Here is an 18536-nt window from a genome sequence, read left to right on the forward strand (position 1 = left end):
AACAGGGACATTCTGTGTTTACTTTGCCTATGTTAAGCGTGTGTTGCCACTGAAATCTACAATGAGGTTATACCTTAAAGATCTCTTAAATAAATGTTTATATAATATCAGGTAAATGAGATCACATGCAAACTATGTTTTCAAAGGCTATTCCCATGATTATGGAAGCTCTTAGTACTTTTCTCTTCAAGGCACAGAAAGGATATAGTATATAGCAAGCACAGTGCCAGGCTCAATAAATGCTTCTTCCCTTTCTTTTTCATTTCAGCTACTATATCTCTAAATATTACCATGTTGACTACCATCCAGCCTTATCTCCTTATAAGATACTACTTTATAGTCTACCGTCAGTAAATGTAAGAATGTTGATTCATATTAATCTAAATTGGCGTTCTCTTCTACTAGTGGTGCTACATCTGAATCCAATGTTAGGACAACAGCTCAATCTCTTGCTAGCCTGGAAGTATTTTGGGACAAGATGAAGAGGGAATCAGGTCTGCCTTAACTATTGCTATCACGGCAATAGTTCCGAGAACTGTCAATTATTTGCATGGTAGAAGATCTCAGATGCAAAATCACGACACTTTCCAAAGAGACAAGTACACCTAAGGCTGAGAACTAAAATTCCTTTTATGCTCAATACGTAAACCACAGCATCTTTCCTACATCAGTAACTTCTGAGAGGAAGAACAGACTTAGTAGGGCTGCACTCCTTTTCCTTTTAGAAAGAGCAAGTTTAAGAGTTATTCTGCAGCAGAGGAAACTAAACCAACGCCCGGAGGTGCTAAGTCACTCCAATGGAGGAACCAGGATTTGAACTCCCTGGTTCTTCTAGTCTATTTTTTCTTTTCTTTTCTCTCTCTCTCTTTTTTTTTAGATTTATTTATTTATTTTAGAGGGGCAGGGAGGAGCAGAGGGAGAGGGAGAGAAAAACTTAGGCAGACTCTACTACATGCTGAGCCAAACAGAGGGCTAGATTTCTTGACCCTGAGATCACGACCTGAGCTGAAACCAAGAGCCGGAGGCTTAAATGATGAAGCCACCCAGATGCCCCGCTGGTTCTTCTAGTTTCTAAGACTGTGCCCTTAGCCACTGCTCACTGATCCACTCCAGCTTCTGTATTAAGTAGGTCTTGAAAGGGAATGGTAGTTAACGGGAATGAAAAAGGAGAACTGAGTAACTGTTTAATTGAAGTCACTGACGGGGCTTGCTGGCGCATACCTTGGAGACTTACCTGTCTCTTAGGACCTTTCACTAACTTTGCCTCCACCACCCCAGCCCAGGAGGCCACTCGGCTCCTGGATTCTTGGGCCCTGTCCATCTGCTCCTAGGGAAAGAGGCGGTGCCCAGAGACTTGCTTTCATCTGTAGCCTCCTTCGTAACAACGCTCCAACTGATCTTAAGGGTTCAAGCTTCTGCATTCTTTGCTTCCTGACCTAAGTCCCTGATCTGTAGCAGACCTGACTTATTTCCTCTGAGATTTGCAGACCACTGGTCTTGAGGCGTGGAGGACTCAACCTTCCCGCAGATAAGGCCTGACTCCACGTGAAAACAGCTTTCCCAATGCCAGACGTCTGTTCAGGCTCATGTCCACTCAGGAGAGCTGCCGGACACTGGCTTCTCCTGCATGCAGCCCCCTCCCCTTTCCCGTGCCTTCCCTTTTAAAAGCCTCAGGCTTGCCCTGGATGGGGAAGATGGTCTTTGAGACGGTAGTCTACCACCTTGCCAGGTTGCCGGTTTCCTGAATAAAGCAACCTTTCCTTTCCCACCATCACTTGTCTCTCCAGTATCGATTTTCATGTGGCGAGAAGCCGAATCTGAGTTTGGAACTGGTTCTCTTGTCTGGTAACACTTGCAAATTTCCATTCTAAGATTTCTATCACTGCTCTATCTTCCAAAGGGGGGCATCCTGGAAAATTTCAGTCAACCATTGCCAGTATTTCTTAGTAAGACTGCTATTGGCATTTGGGGCACAATTCTTGGTTAAGGCTGTCCAGTGTCCTGAAGAGCATTTAGAATCACTAACCCCTTGGCGATAAATGCCAATACCACTTCCTCATAGTGGTGATACCAAACATGCCCCTAGATGTTTCCCAATGTGCCTTAGGAAGGCAGCACAGTTCTTGGTTAGTTGAGAACTACTATTGGCCCTAAAGTTATTTCTTCACAGGGAGCATGGGTTTCTTTTCTCTTTAGCCTTAAACTTAAGTTGGAGATGCATTAGCTGTATATAGATCTTAGGCATGTTTTTACCTCCCTTAGATTCAATTACCAATTATCTGGAGAAAGATATACATGTGGGGCAATCTGGTATATTTAGAGTATAAAACCACACATGGGAAAAACCAATATAAAATATGAGCTAACTGATTAACAGTGTATGAAAAGGCAATACTTTATGATTAGGTAGGGCCTCTCTTCAGCAGGCCCTTTCCTTACTTTTCTGGAATTTTATTTCTATTCCATTAATTTGACTGTTCCAAATTATTACAGCTTATATCATATATTGTACTCCCTCATTACTCTACTCTCTCCAGTTTTTCTCCTCCTTCTATTGAGATATAATTCACGTCCTGTAAAATTCACCCCTTTACAATGTACAATTCAGTGGTTTTTAGTAGAATCACAAAGTTGTGCCACCATCACCAGTATGTCATTCACCCCCCCCCCCCCCCAGGAAACTCCATAACTGTTAGCAGTCCTTCCCCATTTCCTCTCCCATTAATCTACTTCTTGTCTCTATGAATTTGTCTATTCTGGACGTTTCATATAAATGGAAAAATATAATATGTGGCCCATGGTGTCTTCCTTCTTTCACTTAACATGATGTTTCCAAGGTTCATCCATGTTGTAGCATGCGTCAGTACTTCATTCTTTTTTAATTGTCTTTGAGTGGATACACCACATTTTGTTTACCCACTCATCAGCTGATGCACATTGGGTTGTTTGCACTTTTTGGCTATTGTGAATAATGCTGCTATAAACATTCGTGTACAAGTTATCATGTAGACATATGTTTTCAATTTGGTTGGGAATACACCCAGGAAGAGAATTTCTGGGTAATATGCTAATTCCATGGTGTCTGGTGTGCGAGGAACTTGAAACTGTTTTCCAAAGTAGCCTGGCAATTTTACATTTCCACTAGTAACATGGGAGCATTCCAATTTCTTGGATCCTCACTAACAATGTTAGTCTGTCTTTTTTATTCTAGTGTGTGTAAGGTGGTTTCCTGTGGTTTTCATTTGCAAATCCCTAATGTCTAACAGGTTTGAATAACTTCTTTTTTTGCGTTTATTGGCCATTTGTGTATCTTCTTTGGAGAAATACTTATTTGAATCCTTTGCCCATTTTTTAATTGGGTGTTTTAATTGGTTTTAGTATGAGTTGTAAAAGTTCTTATCAGACATGATTTACAAAATTCTTCCCGTTCTGAGGGCTGTATTTTCACTTTCTGGATGAGGTGTCTTTCAAAGAACAAAAGCTTTGATGAAGTACAATTTATTTTTCTTGGTTGCTTGTTCTTTTGAGTGTTAGAACTAAGAAATCACTGCCTGGGTGCCTTGATGGTGCAGTCGGTAAGACTCTCTCCCCCTCTCCCTCTGCCCTTCCCTGGATACACACACTCTCTCAAAAATAAATAAATCTTAAAAAAAAAAAGAGAGAAAAGAAAAAAGAAATCACTGTCTAATCCCACAGTCATGAGGATTTACATCTACGTTTCTTCTAAGAGTTTTGTAAATTTAGCTCTTACATTTAGGCCTTTGATCCATATTAAGTTATTTTTATATATGGTGGGAGGTAGGGGTCCAACTTCATTTTTTTGCATGTAGATATGCAGTTGTCTCAGAATCATTCATTAGAAAACTGTTCTTTCCCCATTGGACTGTCCTGTTGAATACCAACTAATCATAAATTAAAAAGTTTACTTCTGGACTCTCAGTTGTATCTTTTTTTTTTAAGATTTATTTATTTTAGAGAGAGTGAGCAGGAGAAGGGTCGCAGAGGGAGAGAGAGAATCCTGTGAAGCTGATTCCCCGCTGAGTGCAGAGCCCGACACAGGGCTCAATTCCAAGACCCCGAGATCATGACCTGAGCCGAAATCAAGAGTCAGCCACTCGACTGACTGAGCGACCCTGGTGCCCCCAGACTCTCAGTTGTATTTCTTGGTCTATGTATTTATACTTATGCTGGTATGACACTATCTTGATACTACAGCTTTGGGACATGAGACTCCTCTAACTTTGTTCTTTTTCAAGTCTGACTATTATAGGTCTCTTGCATTTCCATATGAATATTAGGATTTGCTTGCCAATTTCTACAAAAAACGTAGCTGGGATTTTGAAAGGGATATTGCTGAATCTATAGATCAACTTGGGAAGTACTGTCATCTTAACAATACTAAGTCCTCCAAGCCATGAGCACAGATATCTTTCCATTTGCTTAGGTCTTCTTCCTGCTTTTTTGGTACATTTTTTTCTTGGGTAGAATGTAGTAAATATTGCCAAAATATTGAGTTGGGTTGAGAAGGCAAGGCAAAGGAAGAAATGAATAAACACATTTAATATAAAATGATACAGTTCCGGGCGCCTGGGTGGCTCAGTTGGTTGGGCGACTGCCTTCGGCTCAGGTCATGATCCTGGAGAACCAGGATCGAGTCCCGCATCGGGCTCCCTGCTCAGCGGGGAGTCTGCTTCTCCCTCTGACCCTCCCCCCTCTCATGTGCTCTCTCTCTCTCATTCTCGCTCTCTCAAATAAATAAATAAATAAAATCTTAAAAAAATAATAAAATGATACAGTTCCTTAACCATCTGAGCCACCCAGGCGCCCCAAAATGATACAGTTCCTAATTTGAGTAAGAATAAATAATGTTTCTTCTTTTCTCCACTTCCCTTTCTAATCCCCTCTGGAAATGTGTTTTTAAATGTATTAAAATGTGTTGGAAAGGTTATACTGAGTATTGACAAGAGTATCTGGAACTCTCAAGATGTTGCTAGTCAGACTGTGAACTGGTACTTTGTAAAAATGGCAATATATGCTGAACCTAAGCATATGTCTATTCTATAATCTGGCAGTGCTATTCCTAGGTACAAACACCCAATAGAATTGTGTACCAAAAGACACATACAAGAGTGCCACTCTTAATAACAGCCCAAATCAGGAAACAACCAAAATGTCCATTAGCAGAATGAATAACTAGAAATATATTCTAACAATATTTATTGTTTGATACTAGGCAGCAATGCAAATGAACTACATTGTACCACCCAAATGTGCAAATAAATCTCAAGACATAATGATGAATAATATACAACAGATTCAAAAGAGTGATTATATGTATTATATGTATGATTCCACTCATATGAAGCTCAAGACCAGGCAAAACTAATAAATAGTGATAGAAGTCAAAATAATCTTTAGTCACTATGTCAAAAACTAATGATGTAATGTATGGTGTTTAACATAACATAAAAAAACCCATCATGTTGCATGCCTTAAACTTAAAAAAATATCTTTAGCAAGTTGGAATGGAGACTGGGAAGAGGCATAAGATAGCTTTCTGGGAAATGGAAATGTTCTATTTCATGATCTGGGGGGTGGTTAGACAGGTGTGTATTCACTGAACTGTATGCCTAAGATTTGTGCACGTTATTGTAGGAATGTTAATACTTAAGTAAAAATAAACATTTAAATACTTGGAAAATCAAAGGAAGTTAAAAAAACTGGAATGAGATTAAATTTCTGATCCCTCAATTTATAATCTTAAGTATATCCAACCACTATTTAAGTAACCACCCTTAATAAAAATCACCCTTTTACTTAAAAAACAAAACCAAATAGAACTATCTAGATATTACAGGGTGGTCTCGGGCATTCTCCTGCCAGCCTTTGTTATTCAAGACAAACCTGGAAAAATATTGAAATTTTTTGGTGCTGCCAGTTCCAGGAATTTCTAAGACAAGGGGAAGTGTTATGAAGCCCTTGCCTGGAGGCAGGAAATGAAAGCATAAAGGGGCTGGCCCTTCCTTTCTTTTCTCCTTTGTCTTTTTAAATGATCATATGAATAAAGGCACAAATCAGACAATACTAACCATAAAAATATTTATTTTCCACCTGTGCATCTGCTTTCATTCTCATAAAGTCATTTTTCCCTAGACATTTTAGTATCAGGTTTTTCTTCTACATACTTTGCAAGAGGGAGAAACTGAGGAAAGGCCAGCACAAAGTATCGCTAACAAGTCTGGTTCCCACTGCCTACTGGACGACTGCCTTTTAGGAGAGCTACGGGGCATTATAATTGGAATTATCAGCGTGTGATGGGGCACAGAACTACTCAGCAGAGAACAAGTTAAGATGATGCTACCGTAGGACTGCAGCAGGAATAAGGGTTCACCAGAGAGATCAATTTGGGATTAAAAAAGCTTAACCGTCTCTGGGTGAGTCTAATATTATCAATGCACAAAAAAAACAGGGTCTCTTGAGACTGTGTTTCCTAAGAAAGACTCAAATCTGAAAATCTGACCATCAAATATGGTAATATTGGCAAAATATTAATTTCTCAGGACTAATGCTTTTGATAAATTAGAAGAGAAGGATGGGTTCTTTTGGAAAGTGGAGGGTTTGACTTCCATTTTAAGAGGGGTAAAGCTGAGCAGAGGGAGTAGATGCAGACAGTTTACAGAAGGCTGGACTTGTCCCAGGACTTAAGATATTCCTGAATTAAATAAACCCCAGGTAAACAGAACATTCCTTATATGTGCAAGCATATCCTTTAATACAGAGAACCGCTGGGATTCCTGACTCCACTTAATCAGGAAATCAGAGTTCTAAAAATAATTTTTATTTCTTCCAAGAAAGAAGAAGTGGGTTGGCAAGTGAACATTTAGATTTGATAACCAACAGTAATAAAAAATATTCTGAAGTCTCTGGGGTTTTCAGGAGCCTAAAGGAAAATAATGGAATGTTGAATCCCCGTTAAAACTGCTACTTACTTTTTTTTAAATATGTACATCTACAAAAGTCTCAATAAAATGTGTAAGTTTGTTTCACACCATATTACTACTCCATATAAATGATGAACTATTCCATCAAATTCAGTACTGTCAATTAAAAGTGCTCAGATTTGAGAAAAATGACCAATTTATATTAAGTTCACCAAGTAAGAGTTAAAATTGTACACACACAGTAGCTGTGAATATGCTTTAGGATTTTTTTTAAGTCTGCTAAAATAAAATTGGGATGTTTATTACTTTTTCTACTGGTAGCAGCGAAAATCAGTAGACACTATACTTTTGTCTTTTTCAAATAAGCTGCATTAAAACCATACTTTCTCAAGGAAATACTGTTTCAAAATCCTCAAAATGTTTAGATATCAAAGACAAATACAGATTTTTTTTTTCATTAATGATGAGGAGAAACAAAAGATCCAGTTTAATCAAGATCTGCCATTTATAAATTTTAAGCATGTAACTGAGCTAAAAGATTGAGAGATTAATTATAACAATTACAGGTAGAGAATATCATTTGTGCAATTCCTAGGTTCAGTATGATAGTGTACATCCAGAGAACCAATAGAAGTTCTCAGATCCAGTGTCAAATAATGGAAATGGACAAGGAGTCTTTTTTTTTTTTTTTAAAGATTATTTATTTGAGAGAAAGAGAGAAAGAGCAGGAGCAGGGGGAAGGCAGAGGAAGAGGGGGAAGCAGACTCCCCGCTGAGCAGGGAGCCCAAAGAGGGGCCAAAGGCAGACACTTAACCCACTGGCACCCTGGACAAACACTCGTAACATCACTTTTATTTAATATGCACTACATATACATGATGCAGGTAGGGAAAGAATCCATGCATTAAAGACAAGACAGATTGGTACTATTGCCAAACATGCAGAGTCAATTAGGATGTTGCTCAAAGTTCTTTTTTTTTTTTAAAGATTTTATTTATTTGAGATGGGGGGAGCAGCAGAGGGAGAGAGAGAAGCAGGCTCTCCACTGAGCAGGGAGCCCAATGTGGGGCTTGATCCCAGGACCCTAGGATCACGACATGAGCCGAAGGCAGACACTTAACCAACTGAGCCACCCAGGTGCCCCTCAAAAGTTCTTTATACTTAATGGTTTCCATTAAATAAGTGCAGAAGCAGAAATGTGTACACATCGCAAAACATCTTCATTTGGTTTCCTGTGCTTTCTTTGCATTCTGTTTTTCTTTTGCCTTTTCTACTAGTGGTATTAACTGCTGGTGTTCTGCTAGAGTCTTTAATGATTCCATAATGAAAGGCAGATAATTATGCTTTCTTCTGATATTTTCAAATCTTTTTAGTTTCTTTATTTCTTCTTCAATAAGCATCTGACTTTTGGTAACCTCTGACTGAACAGCATTTAACATATTGTTACCCTGATCTGTATCCATGGGTTCCTCAGCAAGTTGTCTTTGTAACTCTCTGCTACCTTCTCTTCATTTATCATTTTTCTATCAGACACAATGGCTGTTAAGCTGAATCGAATTTCACCTTCACTGTACTTTTGTTCCTTTTTTTCTATGACTGGCCTCACTGTGCTGATCCAGTCATCTTGATGGTGTGCACTGAAACCAATCGGTCCTTCTCTTAATCCATCTAATTCATGCAATCTTCCATTTATAGGAATGTAACTGACGAAGTGAAAAGCATCTTCTTCTTCTGCTGACGTCTTTGCACCAAATTCAAACATCTGCTGTCTGGCAAAACTGTTGTGTACGTGTCAAATCACATCTGAACTGCTGAGTGCCAAACCTTTCATAGCTGCATCAAAGCTCTGTGAAAATTCTTTAAACTCTGATAATGTCTCTCCTAAATGGACATCTTGATGGGTATAGTTCAATAACACACTTACTACGGCTTGAGTAGCACAAGCATTATTAATTACCTGCTTGGCTAAAAATATCGTGTCAGGTCTGGAGTCCTGAACTACAGAGCCTGCTGGTTCTTCTCCTGGCTGCCACTTGAAAAGGAAAATTAACCCATCAACTGGCTTTAACTTTTCAAAATTCTCGGGCTCTAAACTCCATATTTCTTCTACTTGGGCTCCTTGGCAACCAAATTCTTCAATGAGTTCAGTGAAGACCCTGGGGTTGCTTTTCATGAGGCACACTCCCCGAGCCACACACGGCCCCGGCTGCTACCTCAGGCTCTGCCCACCTCCCACCACCCCCCAACCAACTGCCACGGGTCTCTGGTCTCAGTGATCACAGCAAACCTGCCGCTGAGCTCATCAGCTGCTTGTCATCGGGCCTACTCCCCCGCCAACAAGCCTGCTTCAGGATTTCTTAAAGAAATAAAAGTAAACACCTAAAGAAGTTGAATTTGGGCGGGCGCCTGGGTGGCTCAGTTGGTTAAGCGACTGCCTTCGGCTCAGGTCATGATCCTGGAGTCCCAGGATCGAGTCCCGCATCGGGCTCCCTGCTCAGCAGGGAGTCTGCTTCTCCCTCTGACCCTCTTCCCTCTCGTGCTCTCTATCTCTCATTCTCTCTCTCTCAAATAAATAAATAAAATCTTTAAAAAAAAAAAAAGAAGTTGAATTTGGGGACTACTAACATTTTTTGAAGCCTTATTTAACTTTAAGATATAAAACTGTTAAAAAAAATCTAGTACATAAAAATAAAGAATAAAGATTTCATTTATTTTAGCATTTATTTGGTAGAAATACAGGAGATAGAAAAGTAGCATCATAGTCTTTACACCAAAGACAAAAATCTCACTAGGAAGACTACACAGAAAGGGAAGAACGGATTATATGCTAGGCAAACAGCCATTAAACAAATATATCCTGAGTATCCACCCAGTGTGTGCCAGACATCTAGGCCCTGGATATACTATATGGAATGAAAGAGACAAAACTCCTGCCTGCATGGAGCATACATTCCGATGTGGGAGATGAACAACAAAAAAGGTAAATAACCCACTCAAGTGATGTGTGAGAAATAACCTGGATGAGCCAAACACTATCTCCACAAAGTGCCAACGCCCAGAAGCAAAAGCACAGGGCGCCTGGGTGGCTCCATTGGTTGGGCAGCTGCCTTTGGCTTGGGTCATGATCCCAGAGTCCTGGGATCGAGCCCCGCATCAGGCTCCCCACTTAGCGGGAGTCTGCTTCTCCTTCTGACGCTCTCTGCTCTTGTACTCTCTCTCAAATAAATGAATAAAATCTTAAAAAAAAAAAAAAAAGCAGCAGCAGCAAAAACACACGTGGCATTTCCTAGGGCAGAGTGAACCAGCATGGTTGGAACTGAGCCTGTGTGCGATACAGAACGTCCATAGGGGGCCAGTCACAAGGGATTCATAGTCTTCTCTGTTAAGAAAGGCTCTGACTCTGACTTTGACTTTGAGAAGCAGGAGAGTCCCCAGGAGAATTCTTAAAACAGAAGATTGATAAGATCTCCTACGTTTCCACAGGATCACCCTGAGTGCTGCATTTAAACAGAGGTGAGGACAAAAGTAGAGAGGGCATGGGAGGGGACAGTGGCTCAGACTAGGATGGCAGCAATAGGTAAGAAAAGTAGACAGGGGATATATTCTGAAGGTAGACAGAAATGGTACAAATTGTTAAAGTGCATAGAAGATACAGAATTAATGTTGAATGAATGAATGAATCTTGGATAGGAAGGAGACCTATGTGGACTAGAGTACTCAGGAAAGGCATCCAAGAGTCATTACACTGCACTGGAACTCTCTGCATGGAGGTCTCTAATTTTCAGCATTGTTTATTTATCTTAATTCTTCCAATTCATTTTTTCTTGACTGATCCCTCTATGACTATTAAATCCATGTGAAAATAGACAGAAGTCTAAGTGAAGTCAGTAACAGTGGGGATACAGAGTATGTTCAAAGATATTAAGGAGGCACAATCTAAAGGCTCTGGTGATTAAATATATGGAATGGAGAAGTAAAGAAAATATAAGTGATTTCTTGTTTGGACAACTTCATAAATAGTGATGCCATTATCTGAGGGAACACAAAAGAAAAAGCATGTTTGAGGAGAAACAAATGAAAAAGGCTAAAAACTTTAGGGAAACAAAACTCAATTTGGAAGGAGCAAGTATTTTTAAAGTCTAAAGGTTTAGGGGTGCCTGAGTGGCTCGGTCGTTAAGTGCCTGCCTTCAGCTGAGGTGATGATCCCAGGGTCCTGGGATAGAGCCCCACATCGGGCTCCCTGCTCTGCAGGGAGCCTGCTTCTCCCGCTCCCACTCCCCCTGCTTGTGTTCCCCTCTTTCGCTGTGTCTCTGTCGAATAAATAAAATCTTAAAAAAAAAAAAGTCTAAAGGTTTAAAATCAAGTAGGTCAAGACTACTGCTTCTAAACTTGGATTGGCATATTAAAAGTTAATTACTGTTTGGAATGATGAGAAGATTCTGGAAATGGATAGTGGTAATGGTTGCACAATGCTGTAAAATGTACTTGATGCCAGTGAAATGTAGACCCCAAATTAGTTAAAATGTTAAATTTTATGTTACATATATTTTACCAGAGTGTTCACTCACTAGAGGTCAAGTTTTTTTTTAATGAGATATAATTCACATTCTATACAGTTCACCCATTTAAAACATGTCATTCAATGTTTTTACTATATTTGTAGAATTATGCAACCATCATAAACGTTAATTTTAGAACATTTTATTGCCCCCCAAAAGAAAACAGCACACATCAGCAGTCAGTCATTCCCATTTCATCCCAATCTTCCAGCCTAGACGTCAGGTGTAAGCGATACTTTTTTTTGTTTTTGAAGAATGTAATATAATTTATCCCAAAGTCACGTTTTTCTATGTAAACAAAAGACTTAAGGGGTAACTTCTAAAAAAAAGTCCACACCTCTTAAAGCCCTAAGTCTTGGGTGCCTGGGTGGCTCAGTCGGTTAAGCGACTGCCTTCAGCTCAGGTCATGATCCTGGAGTCCCGGGATCGAGTCCCGCATCGGGCTCCCTGCTCGGCAGGGAGTCTGCTTCTCCCTCTGACCCTCTTCCCTCTCGTGCTCTCTACCTCTCATTCTCTCTCTCAAATAAATAAATAAAAAATCTTTAAAAAAAAAAAAACCCTAAGTCTTTCTCCACCATTAGCTTGGTGGTAAATACACAGCTCTACTGTGTAAAAATTCCTGGACATTTTTTCTGCAGTTTAGATGAAAATCATACAAATCAGTAAAAACAAGCAATTTGCTTTTTCATTTCCATTTTGTTTTTGTTATTTTCTACCAATGTTTTATGTATTTCTAAGCTGGAAAAACTCCAAAGGAACCACGAGCTCTATGAAAGATGAAGGACAGAAGTAAAAAAAAAATTAGGTTATGGAAAAATTCCTGGGACCTTTTAAGACATGCCTCTGCTCTGTACCATCATTAATTTGCTCTTTTTATAAGTTTCTGTTTCTGTTCTTACACCTTTCATGTGTGGTCTCCTGTCTTCAAAACAAACTGCAAACTCTGAGGGCAAATACAGTTTTCTCCCCAGCACCTCCCCCCAAAACATACAAACATTCAAGTTGGTCCGAGAAAATGGAAACCCTTTTATGTGTTCAAACTAATTTGGATTCACAGCAGAATTAACTATATCCAATTACACTAAGGCAAATAATGAAATATCTCATATACAAAAAGCATTCTGACATTTGAACCTGGATGTCCAGGTTCAAATTCTGGCTCTACCACTTAGTAACTCTGTGACCTTGGATAAGCAACTTAACCTCTCTGCTGCCTCATTTTATAAAAGTAGGAGAATTATGTCTAATACTTGTTCTGAGAATTTATTTACAAACTTAGAGCAGTGCTCAGTATATAGTAAACACAGTAACATGTTCACTATTATTACTTCCTTCGATTTGTGTATTTTTCCCTTAAAATTATGCCATTTATACCTTCCACATTACATGATCTGACCCTCTAGCTTAGCTTTCAAAGATGAAATAAAGGATCCTGTTTTCCCTCACTGTTTCTAGTTCTCCACTTTTTTTTTTTTAAAGATTTTTTTTATTTATTTATTGAGAGAGAGAGAGAATGGTAGAGAGAGAGCATGAGATGGAGGAAGGTCAGAGGGAGAAGTAGACTCCCCGCTGAGCAGGGAGCCCGACGCGGGACTCGACCCCGGGACCCCAGGATCATGACCTGAGCTGAAGGCAGTCACTCAACCAACTGAGCCACCCAGGCACCCTAGTTCTCCACTTTTTAATCCCTTTTCATACTCTTAACACATAGCACAGGACACAGCTGGTATTACCAACATTTAAACACATAACACATAAAGTTTACAATTTATAAATATGCCTCATATATTACATGCTCTACCATACTATCGGCTTTCCGAAGCTAGTTTTAGCCAGTGTTCCCTTATCTCTGCCTTCACATCACCCATTAATTGCCATCCAGATGAGGCTAATTTCCTATGCAACTGGAGTATTCAAGATGGCAAGCAGATGCCCTTATTTTCTGAAAACCACTCCTCTCCATAACAGGGATGCAACCTGGTCTCTACCTGGGCTAAACAGATTCTCTCCCCTAATTTGGAAGAGGCATACAGAGTTGCTTGTGCTGACATTTTAAAATCTGAAACCATCAGACAGCTATTTTGAAGTAAGACATCAAAGCAGTAAAAGCAGGTCTGAGAAAGACAGGAAATAATAACTCTACTGTCTTCCTAAATTTCACTCCTGAGCTGTAGTTTGGTTCTTTGGTGGCATGGACACTTCTGAAGTCAGACTGTCTGGGTTTATGTTCTGGCTCCATTCCATCCTCCACTAGCTGTAACGTTGTGGCTAGGTCACTTAACCTCTCTGAGCCCAGTTTCCTCATCTGCAAAATGGAATTCATAATGACAATGATCTCACCTACTTTGTAAGGTTGTTTTAAGGATTAAGTGAAGTAATACAGGCAAAGTGCTTAATAAAATGCCTTGTACATAGTGTTTAAAAACTCATTATTTCAATTATTTTATGTTTATATATGTAAGAATTTATTATTTTTATTATTTTACCTATAACATTATTTTAAGGTCTTATTCTTTCTTCAAATCAGAAAAAAGCCAGGAATAGATGAGTATATATACTTTGTCTTCTAAGGATATACTAAAGATCTTGAGCAAAAAGAAAAAAGCAAGCCAACTGAATCTTTTTTTTTTTTTTAAGATTTTATTTATTTATTTGACAGAGAGAGAGACAGCGAGAGCAGGAACACAAGCAGGGGGAGCTGGAGAGGGAGAAGCAGGCTCCCCGCCGAGCAGGGAGCCCGATGTGGGGCTCGATCCCAGGACCCTGGGACCATGACCTGAGCCGAAGGCAGACACTTAACGACTGAGCCACCCAGGCACCCGCCAACTGAATCTTCTAACTCTAAAACCTAATCAGATGCCAAAAAGGACAGAATAAAAATTAATAAAATAAAACATAGAAGGGGTTAGGAGGTATTAAGAAATACTAGGAAAATGTTGCTTATTTTGAGAATTCAAAAAACTGAATGTTTTGCCTTAAGAAGTTTTTGAAGATACTATGTCATTTTTCATGGCTGGCACACGGTAAGTAGTCAAAAAGTGATTGCTGAGTGAAAGAAACCTTATTGTGTCTTAAACTAAAAAAAAAAAAAAAAAGCCAAAACCAGACAGAGGAGGTAGAAGAAGTTCTCTCTAGATGTGTTAAAGATCAGGTATCAATTAAAGGAATAATATGCCTTAAAAAGACTAAAAAAGATAAAAATGTAACAGACACAGCTCTTATCTGCTAATAAAATAAATTTAACATATTCTCAATTAACTATGCAGATGGGGGAAGAGTGAGGTACAACAGCAACGGTGCTCACATAACCAAGAAAGTCTCCATCTGAATTTGAAATGTATTTTATTTTTTAATTTTTAAAGATTTTTATTTATTTATTTGAGGGGGGGGAGAGAGAGCGTAAGCCATGAGGAGTGGAGAGGGGCAGAGGGAGAAGCAGCCCCCCTACTGAGCAGGGAGCCCGATGTGGAGCTTGATCCCAGGACCCTGAGATCATGACCTGAGCCGAAGGCAGAGCTTTTAACTGACTAAACCACCCAGGCGCCCCTGAAATATATTTTAGTATCTTAGAAGCAGACTTACCTTATTGCTAACATTTAATTTTGGCATAAGTCTACATACGGCAGTTCCACCAAGAGGGGAAAAGACTAACACATATTTAGGGGAAATGATATACATGTTTAGTTGCAGAGGTGGATTAGGATGACAAATGTGCCATAATCTGTTTGTAAAACCAAAAATATATGAAACATGCAAAATCTAAGAATAAACAGAAATTAATTAAGAAGGTCTGTTTGCAATCACTTTAAATATACAGAACAAACAAGTTCAACCCAAAGCAGCACAATCAGCTATCAAAAGTAACTTTTCCCAAGCAATGCCTGATTCATGGCCTCTTTTCATTTCAATTACTGTTTTGAGCTTAGAAGTGCAAAAAATCTAGGTATAGAGACTGCATGATCTGGACATAACATAACCCCTTTCAGGAGGGGTGAAGGATCTGTAAGCAAATGTGTTCCAGCATAATCCTATGGAGATGCACTTTCAGACTTACAGGCTTCTCCTCCTGAATCTCCGGTAATTATGGCAGGTTTCTGGCAATTCACTGTTTTCTTCTACACTATCCTCACAATTACTGGTCAATACTCTCAGGCTGCAGTGACATCTGTGATGCTTTACACAGTATCAAAGGCCTTCACTAACTAATCCTATTTCTTACTGATCATTACTAGCTGAGTTCTCAACCACTGCCTTGAAGAAACCTCCAGAAGTCATGAAATGTGCATTTGAACACCTGGCATAATTCACTCCCTACTTGTGTGATAGCTCTATCACTTGCACACATTTGCTGGCCATTACACATAGGTCCAAACTGTTTATCAGAACACAAAACACACAACAGAAAAAGAAGACACCACCAATGCTCAAGTTATGATAGAGAAAGAGCCTCTTGCCCAAGAGTTATCTGTGTTCTGCCGGGGCACAGAGTAATTCTCACTGGTCTAACGTTGAGGAGGGCAACGGGTGAGACTCAACTCTCACCAACTCTTGAACTATGGGGAGGAATTAACAAGGAACAGTAACAGAATGGCTTATTTTAGGGGCGCCTGCGTGGCTCAGATGGTTAAGCGTCTGCCTTCAGCTCAGGTCATGATCCCAGGGTCCTTGGATCGAGTCCTGCATCGGGCTCCCTGCTAGGCGGGGAGCCTGCTTCTCCCTCTCCCTCTGCCTCTCTCTCCCTTTCTCTCTCTGACTTTCATGAATAAATAAAACATTACAAAAAAAAAAAAAAGAATGGCTTATTTTATTTTGTTTCATTTTTTTAATACTTCAGAGAGAATTAACATTGTAATACATTAGCCTTATATGGGGTGCTACCAGATGAAGGTATGCACATGAAATGCTGGAACAATATGGAACACTTCACTTACCATAATGACAAGATTCTGACATTCAAGCCAACTTGCATATGATCACTTGTTTAGGCATTGTTAGTGTCCCCATTTACAGAGAATTCACAAGCTGACAGCCCTCTCACAATGTGATTTCCTTCCCTTTTATTTTTTTTTTAAGGTTTTATTTATTTATTTGACAGAGAGAGAGAGAGAGTGAGAGCAGGAACACAAGCAGGGGGAGTGGGAGAGGGAGAAGCAGGCTTCCCACCGAGCAGGGAGTCCAATGTGGGACTCAATCCCAGAACCCTGGGATCATGACCTGAGCCGAAGGCAGACGCTTAACAACTGAGTCACCCAGCCGCCCCTCTTTTGTTATTCTTAAGCACTATTAAACACAGAGGGTAGGGGAGGTATCCTAGCAGGACTCATCTGTTTTTTGTTCTGCCAAAATTATGGAGTACAGTCTAACAACCCTAGAACAAAACTGTCTCCAGTAACTGCTAAAAAGGCAATAAGTATTCTCATTTTCTTCCCTCCCATAACTACCAAACTCTTCTAATCAAGTGGTGTTATTTATATGCTATTGCTAAAAAGGAATACAGTAATAAATCTGTAGACTATATGCCAAACAACTGACATGGGTTATCCAAGGACATACGATCATAGGGACTGTACTTTCTGTGACGTATGTATAATATTTGGGTTTTGAAAATAAGCATGTATTAGTTTTATAGACAAAATAAAGAATGAATAGATGAATACATTTAAATTGGTATTACAAATCCTGCATTTTGGATCCTTAAGATTGATCCCTGAGCTGTATTTATTCATTCATGTTATTGATGACCTACTTTCTAGGAAATTGCCCAGGGTATAAACATCATTAACGGGACCAACTAAAAATCAACTAACAAATAGAAACTAAAATATAGTTAACTAACTTAATATTATAAGAAAACCAGAGTTTAGAACCCAAAGCTGGGTCTTCACTGCCAAGCACAATATGGAGGGGGGAAAAAATTGACAGGCCTAGAACAGAGTTTATTCACTTATTTACATCTACTGAACCTGGAAAACTTTGCAGGCAAATTTTAATATTCAAGGCTAATCCACTGAGAACGCAGTGATGGCTAGTTTTGTGTCAACTTGCCTGAGCCACAGTGACCAGATACTTGGTCAAACATAATTTGGCTGTGCTTTGTGAGGACATTTGGGATGAGATTAACATTTGAATTGGTGGACTGAGTAAAGCTGAGTAAAGACTGTCCTCTGGGGGGACCTGGGTGGCGCAGTTAGTTAAGCGTCTGACTCTTGGGGTTTCGACTCAGGTTATGATCTAGGGTTGTGAGATTTGAGCCCTGTGTCGGGCTCTGCGCTCAGTGGAGTGTCTGCTTAAGACCCTCTCTCCTTCTCCCTCTGCCCTCCTCCCCCGCTCTCTCTAAAATAAATAAATAAATCTTAAAAAAAAAAAAAAGGATTGTCTTCCCTAATGTGGGTGGGCTTCATCCAATCGTTTGAAGGCCTCAAAAGAACAAATGGGTCCTCCCAAATAGGGAGGAATTCCTCCTGCCTGTCATGCTGGCACATCAGGTTTTTTTTCTGCCTTCAGACTTGAACTGAAGCATCAGCTCTTCCTGGGTCCCGAGACCAATGGCATTTGGACTAGAATTATATCAGCTCTTTTGCGTCTCCAGCTTGCCAAATGCAGATCTTGAGACTTGTAAGCCTCCATAACTATGTGAGCCAATTTCCTGTAATATCTCTATTTTCCGCTCTCCTTTTTCCTCTCTATAAAAACACCAAATAGGAAAAGTCCAGCAGATGCTTTATGATGATGATTGCAACTCTGATGCCTCAGAAAGCTTAGGATCCTGTCCAAGAAATAGCCATCTGTTCTTTTGACCAAGTTATCCCAAGCCCAATGGGACTCGGATGATACTTAATGGAACATTTTCTTGAACAATGGCCACACTTTTACTTAGACGTTAAAAATAATCTCTAACTGCTGTTAAAGCCAGTCATCTTTAACTATCTTCTTTCTACTTCTCTCCCCAAATGGTCACCATCCCCACCATTAATGTTTGAAGTAATAAGCACAGAATTAGAAAGAGTACTAACCCATACAATTACTGTACTTCATT

General features: G+C 39.6%; 1 protein-coding gene and 1 pseudogene across 1 annotated transcript in view; both read right to left on the reverse strand.

The window, feature by feature from the left end:
- The window catches only part of SPTLC2 (serine palmitoyltransferase long chain base subunit 2), a 101629-nt gene that overhangs the window by 14997 nt on the left and 68096 nt on the right, over positions 1–18536 (reverse strand). The gene's annotated exons all lie outside the window — the stretch shown is intronic.
- On the reverse strand, positions 8088–9115 carry LOC112822653 (ubiquitin carboxyl-terminal hydrolase isozyme L5 pseudogene; annotated as a pseudogene).

Source organism: Callorhinus ursinus, unplaced genomic scaffold (assembly GCF_003265705.2).
Source record: "Callorhinus ursinus isolate GAN/ISIS: 27379988/994484 unplaced genomic scaffold, GSC_fseal_2.0 scaffold8, whole genome shotgun sequence".
NCBI classification, from domain to species: domain Eukaryota; kingdom Metazoa; phylum Chordata; class Mammalia; order Carnivora; family Otariidae; genus Callorhinus; species Callorhinus ursinus.